This window comes from Myotis yumanensis, unplaced genomic scaffold (assembly GCF_028538775.1).
Source record: "Myotis yumanensis isolate MYYU_CA2020_CCGP unplaced genomic scaffold, mMyoYum1.0.hap1 SCAF_21, whole genome shotgun sequence".
Lineage (NCBI taxonomy): Eukaryota > Metazoa > Chordata > Mammalia > Chiroptera > Vespertilionidae > Myotis > Myotis yumanensis.
Genome location: NW_027223772.1, coordinates 11,458,711 through 11,466,391, shown reverse-complemented (window position 1 = coordinate 11,466,391; position 7,681 = coordinate 11,458,711). Strand labels below are relative to the sequence as shown.

Genomic DNA, 7,681 nt, shown 5'->3' with positions numbered 1-7,681 from the left:
GGTGGATTGAAAATGCTGTCACAGCATGAAGGCTTTTAGGCACCAGAATAGGGGGATCTGATTTATATTTTTTAGAGATCACTCGGTGATTTGACATTTGAAATGATATTTGACATGTGTCCTGAGAGCCCGGGAGGATTTGGGCAGATGACGATGGTGAGATGTGCTTCAGGTACAGACAGTGGACACGGCCTGGAGGCAGGACAGATGAACACTGGGGACCAGCGCACATGCCTTTCAGAGCTTGTGAGTGATGGGACAGGGCAGGGAAACAGAAGACCCTGCATGGAGGGGGCAGGGCAGGGGGAAGGGGTCCTTCATGGAGAGGGCAGGGTAGGGGAGGCAGTGAACCCTCCATGGAGGGGCCGGGTAGGGAGGAGAAGGGACCTTCCATGGAGGGTGCAGGGCAGTGGGGGCAGGGAACCCTCCATGGAGGGGACAGGCAGGGAGGAGAGGGGACCCTCCATGGAGGGGACAAGGCTGGGAAGAGAGGGGACCCTCCATGGAGGGGACAAGGCTGGGAGGAGAGGGGACCCTCCATGGAGGGGACAGGGCAGGGAGGAGAGGGGATCCTCCATGGAGGGGATGAGGCTGGGATGAAAGGGGACCCTCCATGGAAGGGTTGGGTCAGGGAGGAGAAGGGACCCTCCATGGAGGGGGGACCGTAGGGGGATGGGAACCCTCCATGGAGGGGACAAGGCTGGGAGGAGAGGGGACCCTCCATGGAGGGTACAGGGCAGGGAGGAGAGGGGACCCTCCATGGAGGGGACAAGGCTGGGAGGAGAGGGGACCCTCCATGGAGGGGACAAAGCTGGAAGGAGAGGGGACCCTCCATGGAGGGGACAGGGAAGGGAGGAGAGGGGACCCTCCATGGAAGGGACAAGGATGGGAGGAGAGGGGACCCTCCATGAAGGGGAGAGGGCTGGGAGGAGAGGGGACCCTCCATGGAGGGGACAAGGCTGGGAGGAGAGGGGAACCTCCATGGAGGGTACAGGGGAGGGATGAAAGGGGACCCTCCATGGAGGGGACAAGGCTGGGAGGAGAGGGGAACCTCCATGGAGGGTGCAGGGCAGTGGAGGCAGGGAACCTTCCATGGAGGGGGGGGCAGGCAGGGACGAGAGGGTAGCCTCCATGGAGGGGACAAGGCTGGGAGGAGAGGGGACCCTCCATGGAGGGGGACAGGCAGGGATGAGAGGGGAGCCTCCATAGAAGGGATGGGTCAGGGAGGAGAAGGAACCATCCATGAAGGGGGGCCCATAGGGTGATGGGAATCCTCCATGGAGGGGACAGGTAAGGAGGAGTGGGAACCCTCCATGGAGGACACGGGTCAGGGAGGAGAGGGGATCCTCCATGGAGAGCACAGGTCAAGGAGGAGAGAGGACCTTCCATGGAGGGGGGACTGTAGAGGGATGAGAACCCTCCATGGAGACGACAGGTAGGAAGGAGAGGGGACACACCATGGACGGGAAGGGCAGGGAGGAGATGGGTCCCTCCATTGAGGGGGGACTGTAGGGTGATGGGAACCCTCCATGGAGGGGACAGGGAAGGAAGAAGAGGGGACCCTCAATAGAAGTGGCTGGGCAGGAAGGACAAGGGACCCTCCATGGAATGGGAAGGAAGAGGAGGAGAGGGGACCCTCCATGGAGGGGGCAGGGCAGTGGGGAAGGGAAACAGGGAACCTTCCAAGAATGGGCTGGGCAGGGAGGAGAGGGGACGCTCCATGAAGAAGGGAGGGCAGGGGAAGTGGGGACCCTCCATGGAGGAGACAGAGCAGTGAGGCAGGGAACACTCCATTGAGACTACAGGACAGGTGGGGCAGGGGACCCTCCATGGAGGGGTAGGGCAGGGAGGAGAAGGGACCCTCCATGGAGGGGAGATGACAGGGAGGAGAAGGGACCCTCCATGGAGGCGAGATGACAGGGATGAGAGGTGACCCTCCATGGAGGGGAGAGTACAAAGAGTAGAGGAGACCCTCCATGGAGGTTACAGGTAAAGAGGAGGGACCCTCCATGGAGGTTACAGGGCAGGGAGGTTAGGACCCTCCATGGAAGGGAAGGATAGTGGGAATGAGTACTCTATATGGAGGGGGAAGTGAAGGGGTATGGGGAACAGGGAACTCTCCATTGATGGGCAGGGCGGTGGGGAGGGGGAACACGGGACCCTCCATGGATTGGCTGGTCAGGGAGGAGAGGGGACTCTCCATGGAGGAGGGAGGGCAGGGAAAGTGGGGACCCTCCATGGAGGGGACTGGGCAGGGAGGAAAGGGGACCCTCCATGGAGGGGACAGGGAAGGGAGGAGAGGGGACCCTCCATGGAGGGGACAGGGAAGGGAGGAGAGGGGACCCTCCATGGAGGGGACAGGGCAGGGAGGAGAGGGGACCCTCCATGGAGGGGACAGGGCAGGGAGGACAGGGGACCCTCCATGGAGGGGACAGGGCCGGGAGGAGAGGGGACCCTCCATGGATTGGCTGGTCAGGGTGGAGAGGGGACTCTCCATGGAGGAGGGAGGGCAGGGAAAGTGGGGACCCTCCATGGAGGGGACAGGGCAGCGAGGAGAGGGGATCCTCCATGGAGGGGACAGGGCCGGGAGGAGACGGGACCCTCCATGGAGGGGACAGGGCAGGGAGGAGAGGGGACCCTCCATGGAGGGGACAAGGCTGGGAAGAGAGGGGACCCTCCATGGAGGGGACAAGGCTGGGAGGAGAGGGGACCCTCCATGGAGGGGACAGGGCAGGGAGGAGAGGGGATCCTCCATGGAGGGGATGAGGCTGGGATGAAAGGGGACCCTCCATGGAAGGGTTGGGTCAGGGAGGAGAAGGGACCCTCCATGGAGGGGGGACCGTAGGGGAATGGGAACCCTCCATGGAGGGGACAAGGCTGGGAGGAGAGGGGACCCTCCATGGAGGGTACAGGGCAGGGAGGAGAGGGGACCCTCCATGGAGGGGACAAGGCTGGGAGGAGAGGGGACCCTCCATGGAGGGGACAAGGCTGGAAGGAGAGGGGACCCTCCATGGAGGGGACAGGGAAGGGAGGAGAGGGGACCCTCCATGGAAGGGACAAGGATGGGAGGAGAGGGGACCCTCCATGAAGGGGAGAGGGCTGGGAGGAGAGGGGACCCTCCATGGAGGGGACAAGGCTGGGAGGAGAGGGGAACCTCCATGGAGGGTACAGGGGAGGGATGAAAGGGGACCCTCCATGGAGGGGACAAGGCTGGGAGGAGAGGGGAACCTCCATGGAGGGTGCAGGGCAGTGGGGGCAGGGAACCTTCCATGGAGGGGGGGGCAGGCAGGGACGAGAGGGTAGCCTCCATGGAGGGGACAAGGCTGGGAGGAGAGGGGACCCTCCATGGAGGGGACAAGGCTGGGAGGAGAGGGGACCCTCCATGGAGGGGACAAGGCTGGGAGGAGAGGGGACCCTCCATGGAGGGGGACAGGCAGGGATGAGAGGGGAGCCTCCATAGAAGGGATGGGACAGGGAGGAGAAGGAACCATCCATGAAGGGGGGACCATAGGGTGATGAGAATCCTCCATGGAGGGGACAGGTAAGGAGGAGTGGGAACCCTCCATGGAGGACACGGGTCAGGGAGGAGAGGGGATCCTCCATGGAGAGCACAGGTCAAGGAGGAGAGAGGACCTTCCATGGAGGGGGGACTGTAGAGGGATGAGAACCCTCCATGGAGACGACAGGTAGGAAGGAGAGGGGACACTCCATGGACGGGAAGGGCAGGGAGAGATGGGACCCTCCATTGAGGGGGGACTGTAGGATGATGGGAACCCTCCATGGAGGGGACAGGGAAGGAAGAAGAGGGGACCCTCAATAGAAGTGGCTGGGCAGGAAGGACAAGGGACCCTCCATGGAATGGGAAGGAAGAGGAGGAGAGGGGACCCTCCATGGAGGGGGCAGGGCAGTGGGGAAGGGAAACAGGGAACCTTCCAAGAATGGGCTGGGCAGGGAGGAGAGGGGACGCTCCATGAAGAAGGGAGGGCAGGGGAAGTGGGGACCCTCCATGGAGGAGACAGGGCAGTGAGGCAGGGAACACTCCATTGAGACTACAGGACAGGTGGGGCAGGGGACCCTCCATGGAGGGGTAGGGCAGGGAGGAGAAGGGACCCTCCATGGAGGGGAGATGACAGGGAGGAGAAGGGACCCTCCATGGAGGCGAGATGACAGGGAGGAGAGGGGACCCTCCATGGAGGCGAGATGACAGGGATGAGAGGTGACCCTCCATGGAGGGGAGAGTACAAAGAGTAGAGGAGACCCTCCATGGAGGTTACAGGTAAAGAGGAGGGACCCTCCATGGAGGTTACAGGGCAGGGAGGTTAGGACCCTCCATGGAAGGGAAGGATAGTGGGAATGAGTACTCTATATGGAGGGGGAAGTGAAGGGGTATGGGGAACAGGGAACTCTCCATTGATGGGCAGGGCGGTGGGGAGGGGGAACACGGGACCCTCCATGGATTGGCTGGTCAGGGAGGAGAGGGGACTCTCCATGGAGGAGGGAGGGCAGGGAAAGTGGGGACCCTCCATGGAGGGGACTGGGCAGGGAGGAAAGGGGACCCTCCATGGAGGGGACAGGGAAGGGAGGAGAGGGGACCCTCCATGGAGGGGACAGGGCAGGGAGGAGAGGGGACCCTCCATGGAGGGGACAGGGCAGGGAGGAGAGGGGACTCTCCATGGAGGGGACAGGGCAGGGAGGACAGGGGACCCTCCATGGAGGGGACAGGGCAGGGAGGAGAGGGGACCCTCCATGGAGGGGACAGGGCAGGGAGGAGAGGGGACCCTCCATGGAGGGTGGAGGGCAGGAGACAGGGAATCCTTCATGGAGGAGGCAGGGCATGGGGACAGGGAACCCTGTATGGAGAGGATAGGACAGGGGGACAGGGAAACCTTCATGGAGGGGGCAGGGCATGGGGACAGGGAACCCTCCTGGGAGGGGGCAGTGCAAGAGGACAGGAAACCCTACAGGCAGGGGGCATAACAGTGTGGACAGGGAACCCTTCAGAAAGGAGTTCGAGCTGGGGACAGGGAACTGCACATGGAGGGAAGGAATAGTGAATACAGGAAACCCTCCATGCAGTGGGGAGGGCAGGAGTAAAGGGAACCCCAATTTAAGGGGGACAGGGCAGGGAGGAGAGGGGAGACCGGGAACCCTCTATGGCAGTGGTTCTCAATCTTCTGGCCCTTTAAATACAGTTCCTCATGTTGTGATCCAACCATAAAATTATTTTTGTTGCTACTTCATAACTGTAACGTTGCTACTGTTATGAATCGTAATGTAAATATCTGATATGCAGGATGGTCTTAGGTGACCCCTGTGAAACGGTCATTCGACTACCAAAGGGGTCGCAACCCACAGGTTGAGAACCGCTGCTGTATGGTGAGGGGCAGGGCAGTTGGACAGGGAACCCCCATGCAGGGGGAGGGCAGGAGGTAAGGGAACCTCACTTTGAGAGAGCAGGGCAGAGAGGAGACAGAACTATCCATTGAGGGAGCAGGGCAGGGGGACAGGGATCTCAACTTTAGGGGCAGGGGAAGGGGGGAGAAGGTACCCTCTATTGATGGGCAGGGCAGGGGTGTAGAGAACCCCACTTTGAGGGGGAGGGGCAGGGAGGAGAAGGTTTCCTTCATGGAGGGGGCAGGGCAGGAGGACAGAGAACCTCACTTTGAGGGGTAGGGGCAGGGAGGAGGAGGTTTCCTTCAAGGAGGGGGCAGGGCAGGGGGACAGAGAACCTCACTTTGAGGGGGCAAGCAGTGGGAAAAGGGAACCCCAGTTTGAGGGAGAAGGGCAGGGAGGAGAGGGGACCCTCCATGGAGGGGAGAGGCTGGGGGGATAGGGAACCCTACTTTGAGACAGCAAGGATTTTGGCACAGATCCTTAAATAAAGGGCAGGGCAGGGGGGAGAGGGCATCCTCCATGGAGGTAGCAGGGCAGGGAGGACAAAGAACCCCACATAGTCTGAGCAGGATAGTGGGGTTAGGGCACCATCCATGGAGGGGCCAGGGAAGGGAGGACAGGGAAGTAGAGATAGGTAACAGGGGAAGCAGACCCCTCCATGGAGAGTCCCCTGTTCCCCCATGGTGGGGCCCTTGTTTCCTAGCCCTGCCCCTTTCGCAGCATTCCCTGTCCTACCTGTCCATCGGCCCCTCCCGTGGTCCCCTGTCCCCGCTGCCCTGCATTCCCATGGAGGGGCCCCTGTCTCCCCTGCTCTGACCACTCTGTGGTTGGTCCCCTTATCCTTCTGCCTTTTCCCTCCATGAAGGGTCTTCTGTTTCCCTGCCCTGACCCCTCACTCACAGGCATCTGAGGGGCATATGCTCTGGTCTCTCCAGTGTTCATCTCTCCTGCCTCCAGGCCAAGTGTCCACTCTCTGTACCTGAAGCACATTCTCACCTTCTTCATCTGTCTAAATCCTACCCGTGCTCTCAAGACACATCTCAAATATCATTTCAAATGTCAAATCACAAACAGGGGAAGGGGGGGTAGGGGGGTGGAGGAAGGGGGGTGGAGGGTGGGGGATAGGGAGTGGGGGGTGGGGGTGGGGGATGGGAGGTGGGTGGGTGGGTGGTGTGGGGTATGGGATGTGGGGTGGCGGGTGGGGGTAGGGGTGGGGGGTAAGAGTGGGAGGTGGGGGTGAGGGGTAGTGGTGGGGGATGGGAGCTGGCAGGTCAGGGGTGGGGATGGCAGGTGGGGGCTGAGGGTGTGGGGTGTGGGGTGGCAGGTGGGGGTGGCATGTGGGGAGTAGGAGGTAGGGTTGGTGGGTGACAGGTGGGGGAGGGAGAAGAGGGCATGGGGGGGGATAAATGGTGATGGAAGGAGACTTGAAGGCAGTGAACACACAATCCAATATACAGATGATGCATTATAGAATTGCACACCCGACCTATGCAATTTTATTAATGAATGTCACACAAATAAGGTTGATGAAAAATAAGTAAAAGGTGGGTCTTTTGAGGTTGATTAGGTCATGAGGGTGGAGCCCTCATGAATAGGATTAATACCCTTTTCAAAGATAGCCCATGCTAGGCTTATCAGGAGATGATTTTATATGTTATATAAATGTCTAACCACTCTTTTGTACACTTGAAACTAATATTGAATGTCATCCCTAATTGAAAAAAAATTAAAGTAGTAAAACAATTTTTAATAAAAATAAAAATACAAATCAGAGTGATCTTTAAAAAATATAAATCAGATCATTTCACTCTGTGCCTAAAAGCCTTAAGCGCTCCAGCAGGGGTCAGCTCTCCAGACAGAATCATGCCTGTGAGGGTGTTACACTGCTGGGAGAGGAATGCCCTGTCTTCTTCCTCCAGTTGCTCCCTTCCCTGTGCTGGTGACGTGTGGCACTGGTACAAGGCAGTACTGTGCTTCCTTGAGAGTGAGCTAAGCATCACTTTGGCTGCTTACTTGTAGTGTGGGAGTAGACACAGAAAAAAATAAATTTAAGCCTTAAAGATTCTAACAGCATTTCGACCCACCAAATGGACCTCTATCCTCCCTTCCCTACACTCCAGCCAGCCTGGCTCATCCAGCCTTGAGGAAAGAAGGCAGGGACAGTGCTGCTCAGGAAGCCAGTGAGCATGCATGTGATCGGAAGTCTGGAGAGAGCTCCAGTTCTCTTAGGATAGAAATCGAGGGATGAATCTGCTGAAATCAGCCACCCATGAGGGGACTCTACTTT

General features: G+C 59.5%; 1 non-coding gene across 1 annotated transcript; it reads left to right on the top strand.

The window, feature by feature from the left end:
* The first annotated feature begins 7,226 nt into the window (after positions 1-7,226).
* Positions 7,227-7,429, top strand: LOC138999036 (small nucleolar RNA SNORA74). Its single transcript, XR_011469304.1, has one exon. It is a non-coding gene; the product is annotated as a small nucleolar RNA SNORA74 (small nucleolar RNA).
* The last annotated feature ends 252 nt before the right edge of the window (positions 7,430-7,681 follow it).